Source organism: Capsicum annuum, chromosome 3 (genome assembly GCF_002878395.1).
Source record: "Capsicum annuum cultivar UCD-10X-F1 chromosome 3, UCD10Xv1.1, whole genome shotgun sequence".
NCBI classification, from domain to species: domain Eukaryota; kingdom Viridiplantae; phylum Streptophyta; class Magnoliopsida; order Solanales; family Solanaceae; genus Capsicum; species Capsicum annuum.
Genome location: NC_061113.1, coordinates 131,964,842 through 131,982,956, shown reverse-complemented (window position 1 = coordinate 131,982,956; position 18,115 = coordinate 131,964,842).

Below are 18,115 nucleotides of genomic sequence, written 5' to 3'. Positions count from 1 at the left end.
TCACAGGACAACCCAGAAGCAAACTTTCTTATTCTATCCCTTATTCTAGACATCGATTCTGGAGCATATCACGACAACTAATGAAACTTCAAGGCATACTCCTTTACTGTCATCCTGCCTTGCTTTAAGTTCATGAATTCCTCAGCCTTTACTTCCCTCAACTCTTGAGGATGGAAGCAATCAACAAAAGCACTAGAGAAGTCATTCCACAAAAGGATCTTAACATCATCAATCCTAGACTAATCCCATTCCTCATACCGCTAATACGCCACATCCTTTAAATAATAGGTAAAGAACTCCACACCCTCCACATCAGTAGCATGCATCACACAAAAAATTTTTCCATCTCATTAATAAAATTTTAAGAAACTTTCTCAACTTTAGAACCAGTGAAAGTTGGATGGCCCAACCTCATAAATTGGCCAACTCTAGCGACCTCAAAGGATAGAACAACAAAAGAAACACGCTTAGTCTGAGAAGCCACCAACTAGGTAAGCAAATAAATCGATTGAAGAAACTCAACATTATACACATTAGCTTGAGGTATCCGGGGAGGGATAGGGGAACTGGTGAAACTTCGTTAGGGTAATCAGAAACACCGACTCTAGATCGAGTCTAAACTTCTTGAATAGGGCAAGCTTCGTCCACATAGTAATCAGACAGAACAGAAGTGTTTCCACTAGCACCAAATCTTCTGGGAGGCATGATCTGAAAAGCCAACATACGGGGATTGAAGGATATTTTAACACCTTAGACTCTATAGCTCAAAATAGAACAACAAGAAAGGGAAACATTCCTAAATACCTCACAGCCTCTCCATTATAAGTGTGGTGCGCCCATAAAAAAGACTTTATTTAACACCGCTTTATTGATACCCAATGAAACCAATCCTAGGGTCTGATACCAACTTTATCATGACCCAAACCAAGGTTTGGCCATGATGGGTATCTCCAATACACCATGGGTCGGAGACTACCCCGTTAACCTAAACAAACATAATACACAATCCAAAAATGGCTGAATTTTAAATATATAACAAGATAGCACAAGGTAAGTTCAAAGAATAAAAGATAGGTCTATAACTGATAACCGACAACCAACAACCGACGACCGACCAAACACATCCAACCAACATCACCCAAGTCCACAGTAATCTAAGAAAGCCTTTATACAAAAAGAACCAAAAATTAGTCTTGGTCAGAACATATTGTCGTGTCCCAAATAATGGCTCCTACCATGACCCACCAGTTGGAAAGCCAAACCCATAGTCCAAAATAGCTAGTAACAGACCACACAATAATATAAAGAAAAGAATGTGGAATAAATAAAGTAAAGACTAATACATAATAAAATCCCAAAATGTGGTAGTATAAGTACAAGAGTTTCTAATATTGTAAGAGTACAAAAGTGAAATATCAAAGGGATTACACTGATACAACTTATCTATGAATACAGTATAAAGATTATTCTAATACGTAAGAGAGAGATAAGTAATACTTTAAATGTCAGGACCTCACTCTAAGTCTCTGAACCATGGTTTCTCTGTACGACGCACACATCAACGGCGATAACTTATACTATGATTTACAGGCTACAAAAGTGTAGTATGAGTACCAAATAAATAGTACTTAGTATGCAACTACCAACTGAGCTCCAAATATAAACAAGATGTGTACAATATATGAATAGAATGGAAACTATACCCAAAAGTACAGAAATCATATAACAAGTCAATGAGGTGATAAGGAATAACTATTTTATTTATGCCCAAGAGTCTAACATATAAGAAAAAGGAAATATCGAGGGTGCACTATCTTATTCAAGCCAAACTTAGGAATCTCAACATTATACCGTATTGTAACACCCCGAGATCCCATCCCGAGATGTCACATGGTGCTTATGGACCTAAAGGACCACAAGCTAACCCTTTACTGATATCTGTATCTGTACACTGCATAATATCTGAAGTAAATACAGAAACTGGCCATAAGGTTCAACACATCTAAACATACTTAAAACTGAAAACTAAATACTAATACATCTGTCTAAAAAGCCTCTAAACTATCTGAACTATGAAGTTGATGGGACATGTCCCCAACTAACTCCGTCAACTGAAAATATAAACAAAATATGATGCAATAATAGTAAACTGAGATTCGTCCTCGAAAGAAGAGGACTCACTGCTACTGCTGCTGATTGGGACTGAATTGATGAGGATACTCTAGATCCTGTGCCTCTGAACCTATAGTGTCAAATAAAACACCATAGTGCAAATGCGTCAGTACAAAAATATATCGAGTATGTAGATGAGGCAAGGCTAAATGCAAGGGCTTATGCATGAACAGAACTTAACTGAAATAATATACAAGAGCTGGATTAGCATACATAAAGAGTCTGTAATTACTAAACATACTGCACATACTGTCACTGAGCATACTCAGACTAACTTTGGTAACTGATACTGAATATACTAAAATTCTAAAATTTTTGGACATACTGAGATTACGAGTATCTGAAGCTTCTGAAACTGATAGCAACCCTATCTAATAGGTTATCTCTGAATATGCTAATAATAAGGATGATTAACTGAATCTGAGATCAACTCAATCTAGCAGGTAGTCTCTGAATCTGTGGATAATAATACTACTTGATAAATGATTTTGAGATCTGATAACTAATTTTGAGATCGGCCTATCTAGCAGCGGATCTTTTAATTTGCAAATAATCATACTTGATGGCCTGTATCTAACAGCCTTGAATTCTATACACTGAACCGAGCTCTTTCTTAAAGTCTGAGACTGATTCTGAAATTGAGACTATGGGAAGTAGTCTTCTAACAGACATGCCCCGCCTGGCTAACTTGGGTCCAACCTGTGCCCCAGTTGGAAGGGTGTCAGTACCGCGCCACCTGTAAAGATAACTTTGTGTGACCCTCATCTATCAGGTACTCAAATAATAATAGTGGAGCCCTTATCTATCAGGTTAAGCCACCTCTTCTACCCTCAAATAGAAGGTATGATGTCTCAACCTACGCTAGCTACGTAGTTCAGGAGTGTAAAGATTGCTTCTAAGAATCACACCCTCTATTAGTAGGTGAGTTCCCATCCTTGAGCTCACTCGGTGCTGAATCCTACTCCCAACTGAAAGACACTGATCTGATTCTTAACTGAACTTAGACCGAGCTGAATCTGATATTGATCATGTTTCTCAAGAGATCTGACTGAGTTATGATGAGATTACTTAGTTCCGTATCTGACGAAAAAAAGTATCAAATCATGGTATCTGACTGACGATACAGAGCTTGAATAGATTACTCAAATCACTTCTGAGATTAGAATTGAATCATTTGAATACTACTAGATCTAAGTTGATTTATAGGACTAGGGCTAGATTACTAGCGATACAGTGATTACAGAGATTTCTGAGATTACTGAGTTTTCTTATGTTCTGCACTTGTCTGAGGATACAAAGTTTTGTAGTTCACTGAGTTCTAAGAATTGTGGCTCGATTAGAATTATCGCAAAACTGACATGGGCTCTAGACAACAACTCTATTATCGGGTATAAATATCCCCAGGACTCGATAACATAAAAGTCAAACATAATCATTCTTGCATCATCAGGATCATCCATTCATCATCACAATCATTCATTCATCAACACAAGTACTCATTCATCATCATAATCATTCATGTATCATCGCAATCATTCATGTATTATCGCAATCATTCATTTATCGTCACCATCATTAATGCATCATCACAATTATTAAAACATCTCTCCAAGTAATTAGAAATCATAACATACTTTCCCGCTCAAAATCCTTATGGCATCGCATCAAACATTTAGGAAACATAGACCTCTATTCATCATCACAATCACCAAAGGGTCACTTCCAACATTTAAGAATCATCAACATCGGTTCATTATTATATACTATCCTAAGGAAAACATGCTATTAGATTATACCCCATTCAACGAGGTCTTACATCAAGTGCTTTATACCTACATCAGTCTTGACATGTATTTGGATATCACATCGCTTGGGAAACTTCATACTATCATGTCATAACTTACTTGTTAATCACTTTCTATGTATTAAAAACTTAGCATATAACAAAGAGCACATAATTGGGGAATTTACTACTATCACATCTCCACTTGTTCAGAAAGATCCTTCAACAAACACTAGATATACATAGGTTCACACTTATTTGGGGATTTCCTACTATCATGGAATAATTCATTTACTTGGGCATTTGATGACACTCATAGTTCTCAAAGTCTTATACATGGAGGGGAGTGTATATAACAACATGACATACGTCCATCAACCTAGCTTCACGAACATTTCATCAACAACCATAACATATAACAATATCTTAGAAGTCATTATTTTCATAAGGGTGTAGCATGCATTTGTTATTAGATCACAATTTAACTACAATGTTTGATTTCTAGTCTCTTAGACATTCTATCGAACACCTCACATGCACAACTTAGGCATAGGTATAATAACCTAACTACTCATCATGAACAACCAAATTTACATGTTTCCAACTCATATATTATCATAGATTCATACAAACCACATAAATATCCTATCTTGGGGATCATTCAACATCAACAACAAGTACATAATCCATTTACCACACAAATACCACATACTAAGGACAAGGCTTGATTCTTGTAGAAAAACATGAATCACATCTCAATTATAGCAAAAACATCAATTTCAACTCATAAGAATCATTAAAAATTCATAAACATAAATCTTGGAGATTTAGAAAAGGGTACTTGAGCTTCTTGGATGAAAGGGACCCAAGAATCAACATCTACATACCTTGGGGAAACTTCTTTCTTGAAGGTTCTTGGAGAGATTCTTGATTTCTTGACTTCTCTTGATTTTTCTTGATTTTTCTTGAAGAAGAAATAAGGGTTTTGATCTTAGAAATAAACCCTAATTTGATGTTTTGGATGAAGGAGAAGTTATGAGTTTTGATTTCGGGTGATTGGGTATTAAATAGGGTGAAAAATGACCCAAAAATCCCTTTAAAATAGTGCTTCAGTGCCTTCTCGTTCAATTCTGACTGTCAGAGTGACGGGCCATCACTCTGATGACTAACCGTCACTCCCACCATCACTTTTGGTCCAGAAAAGGCCCTTACTACTTCAGTTCTGACGGCCGAAGTGGCGGGCCGTCACTAACTTGACGGTCCGTCAGCTTGTCCGTCACTCCTGGAATGCTCCGACAGCTCTCAGTAAAACGACCATAACTTCTTACTCTGATATTGGATTTTGGTAAAATTGGTATCGTTGGAAAGATAATTCAATTATCTATCTGTTGATAGATCATGAGATCAAAAATTCTTTTTATAATGGGAGATATTCTCGTTTGAAGTTGACTATGGCAATGCCCTTCTCCAGAATTCAATCGGTAAGGGATGTTTTGATTTGTCTAATAGCTAGGACGTATTTAAGGCCTTAATACACATCAAAATTGATCATAAAACTATCAAATAACTAAGATTTATTTAACATGAGCTTGAATCATGGTTCTACTATCGGTTGGGATTCTCGGGGTATTACACGTATATCCCTGGCCAATATACAAATACAGAGGGAAAAAAGAATATATAATAATATACAAAGCCAAAGAATGAATATACCATATGAACAAGACAAGGAACGTAGATACGGTAGTACCATACCTACATATAGCTAGATATATATATATATATAAACATGAGGTTGCCTAAAAGCATAACCGAGATCATCATATCCTCATTCTAAGACCTTATTATAATCCTACCAGGATTCAATTCTATCTTACTCAGGGTTTCTAATCCACATGGCTAGATATGAAATAATCGTGCATAATAATACAATCATAAAATAGAATAGGCCAGAAACATACCTCAAATATCGATACCAAGTCAATGACCAATCTTTCATAAGCTAGCCATAATAATGATCATAACAATGATAATAACGATATCAATAACAATGTAAATAATCGACAACTCTCGGCAACCAAATACCTATCCAAGCCTATGCATACCCCATTGCCCCAGGCTTGGAAGGTTCAACCCATATACAAAAACACATGATATATTTCTCACTCATACCTATGAACCATCCCATACCGGCTGATAGACATAGGCACATACTGGTGATAGGCGATGTCCATGCAAGAATAAAAGGAAGGTACATAATTAATATCATAATCTCATCATCATAACCATCATCACCATCATACCCAACATCCAGACTCAAACTGGTTATAAATATACTATCTCAATAATATCCTTCAAACTATCAATATATTATCATAATAGTATCTTCCAGATTCAAATCGGGTATCAATATACTATCCCAACAGTATCCTCCAGACTCAAATTGGATATCAATATATTATCATAATAGTATCTTCCGAACTCAAATCGGGTATCAATATTTTATCACAACAGTATCCTTCAAACTTTTCGAGTATCAATATAATTATAAACATCAATATACATATATGTATAGACATATAATAGGTGCACAAGCTTAAACCATGACTAAAAGGAGTGTAAAATCTAAAAGTATATTGCTCGAAATAATATTTGGGACTAAATCATTATAAAAATATAGGAAGGGGTCAAAATATTTCATGACTGAAGTAAGTAATAGTGTCAAATCATGGACCAAAATCCGCCCTGATCAATCTATAAAGAAATATTTTTAACCTCTTTTATAAGTATGAATATTCCATTTAGTTAGCAATGAAATTCACTATTAAGGTAAAAAGTTGGTTTTCAACCTTTATTTAGGAAAAACAGTGATAAGGTCTTATTTCAACTAGGATCACATTAATGCCGATATAATAATCATGAATGTACCGAATCTATGCATGTCATCACCAGTATTCAGTCAATTAAATCATATGTAACATAAATATATGTGCATCCATATTCTACAACTGTAACCTTTACAAGGATAAATACTTCCCTGACAGCCAACCAATATCATAACATGGCCCTTGGCCCAATAATATGTCTGAAATAATTACAACATCATAATCATGGCCTTAGGCCCATATACATATTCGTAACTTATATTGATAATCATATTTATAAGTCATAGCATATCTATATTCATCTTACATCTATAAGACATCTCATATCGATAGGTCTTATATCATGAATATGAGGAGTATCTCCACTAAAGGTTATTTATCGAATCTAAGAGGGATATCCTAAAGGCTCAATAATCATTTCTATTAGGATTAACATAGCCTTAACTACTGAGTCACAATTCGAGGAACATCATCACCATTTCCTAAGTCACAAAGAAACCTTCTACTAAGGTTTACTAGTCTTAACTTTGTCTAACATTTGCCACTAAATCCACCCAAGGGGAAAACAAGTCTTGGCCTAAGTGGGTCGGGCAACCCCACTTCTAAGCCTCAATTTCCATGTTTAGGCAAACTATGCCCCCAACTAGGCTAAGTTATCTAGTTCAACGTATAAATGTCAAGCAAAACATAACCAATTCTAGGATAAGAATCTCGACTAGAAACATGAGCATTTAAGTCTACTCTACCCCAAATCATGATTTCAAGATCACTAAAATAACCAAACTAAGGTTAATCATACTAACCATGATTCCAACACTTAAACCACATCCCAATCCTAATATTTTATCATATCTGTGCTACAAATTTGTCCAATCTAGGAAGAAGTCAATCGAGTTCAAAAGGGTATTAAGCAATTCAACTTATGGGTGAAAATCCCCATCTAATACCCAAACTTTAATATCAAATACAAAGTAATTTTATGCATAATCAAACCTAACATTCACATTCACAGGCAATATATATCACACATCATCTATGAAGAAGAGTAGAAAGAAGCCTACCTCAAAGCCGAATCGTAAAACCTCACATCAAGCCCCACATGCTCGTCTTCACTTTACAATCCCCAAAATGCCACCATGCTATAAGAAACATAATCTACTCATTAATAAATGTCTAACGATACCCATATTGAACTATTGTGCCTTGAGTCCAAAAAATGATACCAAAAACCCCAAGTGGGTCCCACATATAGAAAATACATTTATGAGGTCAACCCAATGTTCATATATGAATAAGGAATCATAACCCCAATAAATGGGTACAAACAAAGCTAAGCTTGGGCTAAAATCAAGCCCTAAATGAATTTGGGGTTTTGGGTCCAAACTAAGAAATTCCACCCTGAATATGAAGGATTCTTAACTGAAATTAGAAGATGTTCACGATAATAGATGATAACAAGCTCCCAAGTCTCCCACCGTGATAAATTTTGAGTTATAATACCTATTTAGAGTTTTAATCTATCAAGGGTTATGAGAAAATGATCCAATTCGCGACTATGGGGTCTATAAATAGACCCCTAGGTGAAGAGATACCATGATCTCCGTGGCCTTGCCGCGATCGGCTACTCCATGCCGCGATCACCGTGGCACAAGAACCAGCAAAACTTGGAAAATTTCCAAGTTTTTAATGATGCCTTGGGATTTATTTGAAATCCAATTTTCATAAATAAAATGTGTAACCACATTAAATTGATGTTATGGACATGTTGGATAAGTCAAATTTTCAATTTGAGGCCGTTTCAACCAAATATGGGTCCCACACCTAAACTTTTAAATTTTAAACTTTTTTATCGACAGGTCAAAATAAGGTCGGGTACATCGAGACCCGAACCAAAATTCTACCTAGCTAAAATCAATATTTTGGAGCTGTTGGGGCAGTTAAAATTCGCATCCGAGATTGTTTCACTAAAATTTTTATCCCATGGCCATTTGGAACCAGCGAAGACTTTTAAATCGAGAATTAGTTCTAAAAAACAAACAAACTTCTTGGTAACAGAAACTTCAGTCCAGCAAGTCATAAATGACTTGGGAAGCTATGGAGAAGCTCAAATAATAGAGATAAGCAAAAATATGAAAAATGACCGAAAGGGTCATTATAATATCCATTACTAATGGGACTTTTTTTCCTGAATGTCAACAGATAGAAAGAATTTTAAAAACTCAAAGGGATGAGGTACTAGACGGCACGCCCCAAGCATTACTTCCCAGATAACCTAGATGAAGAGAAAATGCTTTAGAGGGAGTTTTCCACAGGTATCCCTTTTTCAACCAGAACTCCTACTTTACTTCCAAACAGCTAAAATCCAACTTCGACCGTTAACTGGCCTCCAACTGAACTCAAAAGGGATGATGCACACAAACTGAACAACAACATACTAATACCATCTTGATACAATCATAATCCAACAAAGGCTCATCCAAACCAAAAACAAACCAAGACATAAGTCATATCACCAACCTTAAATCTAAATATACCCTTTCTTTACCATTCCGCACCTGATATCCATTCCAAACCATGATGAAAATCACTTGAGTCTCATCCACACAGTCTTATCACAAAGAACTCAAAGAACTAAACCTGATATGCTTGAATTTCTTACGAAAAATATGAGAATAAGCTCATAAGGCATTGTCTTAGCACACAATAGAGATAATCAAGAAATACAATACCCGCCAATGCCATAACTAGTCTGAATGAAAATCAAACTAAAATCTCAAAGTCTAAGGCATAACTACTCATCACTGAATAATCCACTCTAGGATGTCCCATCAACCAAGAATGAAACTTTACTTAATCCATCTCAAGTACATTACTCCTACTGAGTGTATCATTAAAAATTTCCAAAGAAAATTGGGGACTCGTGGTCAAAGCTAAAAGAACCAATACTGGGTCCATGGACCATCATCTGAATACTTATCAACTATAATCCATCCGAAATTGAGAAGACTAAATAGGTAACCACGGAGTAGGCTCAATCAGCCTATAAATGAAATCTAAACAAGGACAAGTCTAAAATGAAGGTTGCACACAAGCTCTACAACATCGAGCTGAAATCTCAATACCAAGGCTGAATCACTCAATCTCAACTATCCAAACCAAAACTAAAAATGGTAGGCACTAATACCCTGAATTCATCACATTTCCAAATCACCATTCCAAGGCATCAAATCAAAATTAAGCCAATAAGGTTATAGAAATGTTAGCTATCTCAAATTGACTTTAGTATCCAAGTCTAATATACGAGATAAATCATACCAAGCTATGTCGAGATATTTTTGAAGAATAAAAATTTCCAAAGGGATAACCATTGACTGGAAATGCAAGCAACCAACTCTATCAGCTAAAGGGTATAAAATATAGCCACAAAATAGAAATCATGCCAATGGGTGAATCACTAGATGAAAATGCAAGTAACCCACTCCATATTCGCTAGAAGGCATGAACTATCAATACATACTTAAAACTCCCCAAGGTTGCAAGCCACACCGGTGAAGGCAAAAACTTTAGCAACTCAGAGAAATACAACTAAAGCCAAAAACTAATCAATCCAACACTCCATCTAGGCAAAGAATAGCCACAGGAACATATCATCAAGGAGAATCACTCCACCAAGCCTCATTCGGCAGAACAAATAACAAAATGGGGATTTCATGAATCTACCCTGGAATCACATCATCGAGAAAGAAATATACCAATCTCAAAACCAAGGTTAATGCCAAGACCAACACCAAAAACCCCAAAACTCAATAAGCAGTCACAAGAAAGGCCACCTATCTTGAACTTTCCAACTCTACTAGACAAAACCATATTACATCAAGAAAAGAGCATCCAATATCCGTACTAATAATAAGGGAGAAACGAGCACAAAGGAACAAACCCAACAAACCTAAGAGATGAATCCACAACACCTCAATCTCAAAATTACTATCTAGCAATGAAATAGTCATAACTAAAGAATGGACCCGAAATTAGTCAATTTCATACATAGGCTATATAGAAAGGGATAGACAAAGTAGAAAACTTTATAACATAGGAGGCAAGTTTAAGAGTATCAAACTCAAGAATGGTCGATACAACTAAATCGCCAACCCTAGAATCATATCGGCAACACAGAAGGTCAACTTTTCTTCGATATCATAATACATCCCCAAATCAATCTAATACAGCTATCCAAGAAGGAATACGGTCAACCTCGTCGTGCTAGGGAAAAGAAATCATCAAGTTGGGCTATATCTTATTCAAGCCATTGAATAATATCACAATAAAATAAAAGTCTAACTAGATAATACTAGTCTATATAGCTACCCAGCGAGGACAAATTTTATCAAGTAATATCAATAACTTCAAGCAGTGGTAGCAATAGCAACAATGATATCAACATCAATATAATGAATAGACGATACAAAAATAAACATCAATATCATATACTACTCAAGGACCACAATAAGGACAATGTTCCAAGGTAAATGGGACTCGAACCCAAAAGCTACACCTATTGGGGGAAATATCAATTCAGATCTACTTCATCCACTACAAAAAGAAAAAAACCATAGAGTAGTAACATAATTAAGAATTCAATAACTAAGCACACGATAACGAATATCAATTTATCAAGGCATATAATCATCAATGGGTATGAAAACCTCAATACACATAATAAGAGATAAATGTGCGAAATAAAATCACACAAATCGCGATGGCATCCGCAATCACATGCCTGATGGGCATACGAAAAATAAATTTAAATGGGTCCAACATGGATCGACCAAATGAATTATCAACTAAGGCTCCATGTGCACTATCTCTAATTGAAGATGCCACAACATCACAAGCTGATATGAATGAGTCAAATAACTAGAAATCCCATGTCGGAGACACTCTCTAGACTAGTAGTCAGTCTCTACAATCGTAGAAACTCCTAAAGTATCAATATGTAGAGAACACAAACTGAGCCCAAGTGGCTAGCCAACTGACGATGAAAGAAATTCATAAAATTGTCCATAACTCTAAAATCACAGTCGGTCTCAAGAACTCTAGGCTGGCAGGGAATACGTACTAACTCTAGCTAATCATCTATCTCACACCTGGGGCATAATCTGAACTAGTGTCTCATCACAGCACAACCAAACCAAGGTCTTAGAATACTTTGAGATACTGCCCCTCGTAATCCAGAATGGTCGCCATGGTACAAAGAACCTTAACAAACTCTATAAGTCTAATACGGAATCTACCCATTATGATCATCACGACTATTCTGAGAACTACTCATAGTCTGGAATACTGTCTGCATAGATTTGATTAGTTGTAGGTAAAGTTAAACTCTACCAGAAGGATTCTCACTCCCAGATAAAATACCAATAGAACTATATTAACGGCATGCCTCTTGTCACCATTTCCATAAGTTTCCATACATGCTCTCTATGGTCCTCTCATAATTAACAACCTGAAGGAAGGAAGATTCGGCTACTATAAGTGCTTCGATGATAAATGAAATAACAATACTAATCCTCTAATACATCCATACACCAATGTCCAACTCAAAAGGATATGGCTTAGGAATAAGTATGTCCCACTCGAGAAATCTAATCTTGTACTCAAAAATTGGTAAAGAACTCCTGATGAGCACCAATAGACCTAACTCTGGTCTGTGAATTGTTTGATGGATCAAATATCATCCATGGTTGTGAGGAATTTGTAACATGAACCAGATTTAAAATACTGAACCACCAAGTATTGAAGTAGTCACTAGCTCAAATGGAGCCTAAGCTAATCCCAAAATCCTTTGGCTGACGCTGGAGGTCTTTGATATTTTTCTCTAACCCATTGGTCCATCATTGTACTAAAACTTTAGAAATACATGTTGAAGTCTAATTTGTATCTATCCACATCATTGCCCAGATTCATTATTCATTAGGGATAGAATAGAGTTAAAGAATATATTTCTGGTTCACAGTGATGAGGACACACGACAAGGAGTCAAGAAGTGAATTTCCTAAAATATCACTATTGCCTCCCAAAGATGGTTACAGACATCTCCACACAGATTCGCAAGACTCTACTAATACTTTGCTCTTATAATAATACACCAATGAAACCTTGGCTCTGATACTAATTTGTCAAGACCCAATTTCTCAGGTCATGATGGTGCCTACCATAACCCACCGGTAGGCAAGCCAAACCCATAGTCCAAAATAGATAGTAACGGACCACACAATAATATAAGGAAAAAATATGGAATAAATAAAGTAAAGACCAATACATAATATAATCCAAAAACCTCATGGTATCAGTACAAGAGCTTCTAATAATATAGAAGTACAAAAGTGAAATATCAAAGGGATTACACTGATATAATTTATCTCTGAATATAATATAGAGACTAGTCTAATACATAAGAGAGAGATAAGTAATACTCCAAAAGTCAAGCTCACTCTAAGTCTCAAAACTATGGTTTATCCTTATGATGCACATATTAACAGCGATAACCTGTACTATATCTACAGGTTGCATAAGTGTAGTATGAGTACCAAATAAATAGTACTCAGTAGGCAACTACCGATAGAGCTCCAAAGATAAAGCAGATATGTGCAACATATGAACAGAATAGAAACTATACCCAAAAGTCCAAAAATCATATAACAAGTCAATGAGGTAATAAGGAACAACTATTTTGTTTATGCCTAAGAGTTGAACATAATAATACTAAGGAAGTATTAAGGGTGCACTACCTTACTCCAACCATACTTAGAAATCTCAACATTGTACCTTATATCCCTGGCTAATATGCAAATAAAGAAGGAAAGAAGAATATATAATAATATACAAGGCCAAATAATGAATATAACATTTGGATAAGAGTAGGAAGGGAGATACGGTAGCACCATAGCTATATATAACTAGATATATATATATATATATATATATATATATATATATACATATAAACATGAGGTCTCATCAAGAATAACCTAGATCATCATATCCTCATTCTAATACCTCATTATAATCCTATTAGGATTTAATTCTATCATACTCAAGGTTTCTAATCTATATGGCTAGACATGAAATAATCGTGCATAATAATATAATCATAAGATAGAGGAGACCAAAAACATACCTTATATCTCGATACTGGACCAATGACCAATCTGTCATAAGCTACCTAAAATAATGATCATAACAATGATAATAACAATATTAATAACGATGCAAAGAATCGGTAACTTTGGGCAACCAAATACCTAGACGAGCCAATGCATACCCCACCGTCCCAGGCTTGGAAATTTCAATCAACATACAATAACACATGACATATTCCTCACTCATACCTATGCAACCATCCCATATTTAATGATAGACATAGGCACATACTAGTGATAGGCAATGTGCATACAAAAATAAATTGAAGGTGCATAATCAATATCACAATCTTGTCATCATAACCATTATCGTCATCATATCCAACCTCTATACTTGAACTGGGTATCAATATATCATCTCAACAGTATGCTCCAAACTTGAATCGGGTATTAATATATTATCACAACAGTATCCTCCAAAATCAAACTGGGTATCAATATATTATCACAATAGTAGCCTCTATATTCAAATTGGATATCAATATATTATCATAATAGTATCCTCCAGACTTGAATTGAGTATCAGTATTTTATCACAACAGTATCCTCCAAACATTTAGGGTATTAATATACTTATAAACATATATGTAAAGACATATAATAGGTACACGAGAACAAGCCGTGACTAAAAGGAGTGTAAAATCTATAAGTCTACTGCCTGGAATGATCTTCGAGATTAAATCATTATAAAAGTGTAGGGAGGGATTGAAATATCTCATGATTGGAGTAAGCAATAGTGTCAAATCATGGATCAAAATCTGTCTCGATCAATCTATAAAACAAAATATTTAACCTTTTTTATGCATGAATATTCTATTTAGCTAGCAATTATTATAGCAATGAAATTCACTATTAAGGTGAAAAGTGGGTTTTCAACCTTTATTTAGGAAAAACAATGATAAGGTCGTATTTCAACTGGATCACATCAATACCAATATAATAATCATGAATGTACCAAATCTATGCATACCATCACTAGTATTCAGTCAATAAAATCATAAGCAACATAATATTTGTGCATCCATATTCTACAACCGTATCCTTTACAAGGATAAATACTTCCCTCATATCCAACCAATATTATAACACAACCCTTGGCCCAATAATAATTCTGGAAAAATCATAACAACGTAATCATGGCCTTAGGCCCATATACATATTCAGAACTCATATCGATAAACACATTTATAAGCCATAGCATATCTATAATCATCTTACATCTATAAGACATCTCATCTACATAGGTCGTATATCATGACTATGGGGAGTATCTCCACTAAAGGCTATTTATCGCATCTAAGAGGGACATCCTCTCTATAGGCTCAATAATCAATTTTATAAGGATTAGCCTAGCCGTAACTAATGAGTCACAATTCAGGGAACATCATCACCAGTTACCAAGTCATAAAGTAACCTAATACTAAGGTTTACTAGTATCAACAATGTCTAACATCCACAACTAAATTGGCCCAAGTCTAATAGAACTCTTGGCCTAAGCGGGCTGATCAACCCCACTTTTAATCCTCAATTTCCATATTTAGTCAAACTATGCCCCCAACTAGGTGATGTGCTAGATTTTTGTAGCATATTTAAGACTTTTTAACTCAAAATAATTATAAGTTCGTAAGTAAATACTAGAGTTTTTGATGATATTTCTTATGATTTTGTAGGAAAACCAAGATGCATGGAAATATATGAAATCTACATCAAAAAGTATGATTTTTTGTGAAGAGATGCAAGAAATTTAGTTTTGAAAAGTTTTTGATGATTTCCTGATGACATGTCGTGATAAGCTATTAGGTTTGGAATAGGCTATCATGGAGGTCGTCAGGTTTAGGCAGAGAACAAGAAAATTGAAGATTTTCTGATGACATGTTGTGATAAGCCGTTAGGTTTGTGATAGGCTATCACGGAGGTCGTCAGGTTATGATAGACTATCACGGAGGTTGTCAGATTTGTGATAGGCTATCACGGAGGGCATCAGGTTGTGATAGGATATCATAGAGGGCGTCAGGTTTGTGATAGCCTATCACTAATGGCGTCACAAAAAGTAAAAATTCTGAAATTTTTATTTCAAATTTTTTCTTAAAGTACGGGTGTAAATAGAAACTTTTAGAGTTTCATGGGGCATCTTGGACATATAGGAACGTCTGGAACTTATTCCAAAGACGACTTTACTTTTATTTAGTCTCTTAACTTAGAAATTCAATTTTTCCATCCTTTGATTTAGTGTGGGAAATTCTTATTGTACTTGAAGCAGAAACAACTTTGAATTTCATCTTTTGTAAGTTCACTTGCTTTAAGTTATGAATTCAATCTTTTTTATCTCTTTCTATCTTATGAGCAGCTAAAAACCCACAACTAAGGTTGTGGGATCTATGATTATTATTTCATTGATTTAATAGTTGGATTAGGGTTTGAGTGATTGTGGGAACGTCTTGAAATTCTATTGTTTTAACTTGAATCTATTGGTTGCAAAACATTAGGTTATGCATTAGGTTTTATTTGCTTCTAACGGAGAAATAGACTAGAGGTCGTGGATTATCAACAGGGACTCAGAAGCTACCAACATTTTATTTAATGACTGATGTCGTAACTGGATCAATCTACCTGAGATAACATTCGATTGGAAATAGATAAGTTATCTAAGTTTGAGAGAATTAGATAATAAGTTGTCTGGTGAGGTCGAGAGATAAGTCAGATAGTATCATCGGCAGGGATAATCTGTTGTTCCCACCTATCACGATAATCATAAATAGTTATTATTTAATGGAGATTAATAGTTATAGTGATCACAACCCTAGTTTCTCTATATCATTGATTCGAAATATTGAAATCTAAGTTTTGAGTTCTACAATAAGTTGAAATGTTAGAATTTGTTTGATTGATGAAAACCCCTATTTTGTATTTTCTTATTATTTATTTGAATTTAACTTGTAGCTATAGTTTTGAACTAGTTTAATCGCCACTTATATTGTTCCCTATGGATTCGAACCTGACTCCAAAGTTGGGTAAATATATTGACGACGACCGCCTTGTACTTATTTGAGGTGTACGTTGAGTGTTATCAAAAATGGCACCGTTGCCGGGGAACAATTTGGCGTATTGAGTTGGTTTGGAATTTTAGCCTACTTGCTTGAATTCAAACTTGTAAATATTTGTTTTTAGTTTTCTTTTATTTCTTATGTTAGGTAGATTTTTATTCTAATATACTTATTACTATGGCATCTTGGAATGAACATGAGTTTGGTGGTTGGAAATCATTTCTTGATGATCCATTTTCATATTGTGATGGACCTAACTTTTTGCAAAATTGTTAATATGCTCCTCGAAGAGAGATATGTGTACTATCTCCAGCCTACTAGGAGTATAATTGTTCTTTATGTGGTGGTCAAGATAGACATTAGAGTGATTGCCCAAATGCTCCTTTCCCCTATTGTGCTAACCCAGGTTCTAGTTCTTCTTATGAGTATGATAGGTCTTATGGTCAAGAAAAGGAAGAACGAAGCACTGGAAAGAGTGACATTAAAGTTATGCTTCAACTAATGTTGGATCATACAAACACAACAAATGATACCATATGTGACATACGTCAAGATATTAGGGCATTTAATGAGGGAAGAGAAAGGCTAGAAGAGATGGATATCGAGTTCAATCATCCAAAATACTTTTTTATATTATGGTTAGATGATATCTTATCTATGGATATGAGGAGCAAGAACCCTATATCAATATTGTGCTTGATGTTGAGCAGACCATGGATATTTCCCAACCAACCAAACCAACCATAAGGGATGATGCCAAGATTGAGGAAATGGTGCTAGAGGCAAAAGAAGAAAATAAGCCAATCTCTTATGAAGATTTTAGCCTAATTCAATGTAAAAATATTGAGAAGATGAATAAAAGTGAGTGTGTAGAGGATAGTGTAAATTTTGACGTAGGATTTGTTGGGCCACACTTGAAGAATTTTTCCATATTATGTTTAGATGATATCTTGTCTGTGGAATCATCTAAACTAGTGGAAGACTATGAAGATGAGGAACAAGAATCTTATATTCTTTATTTTACTCTTGATA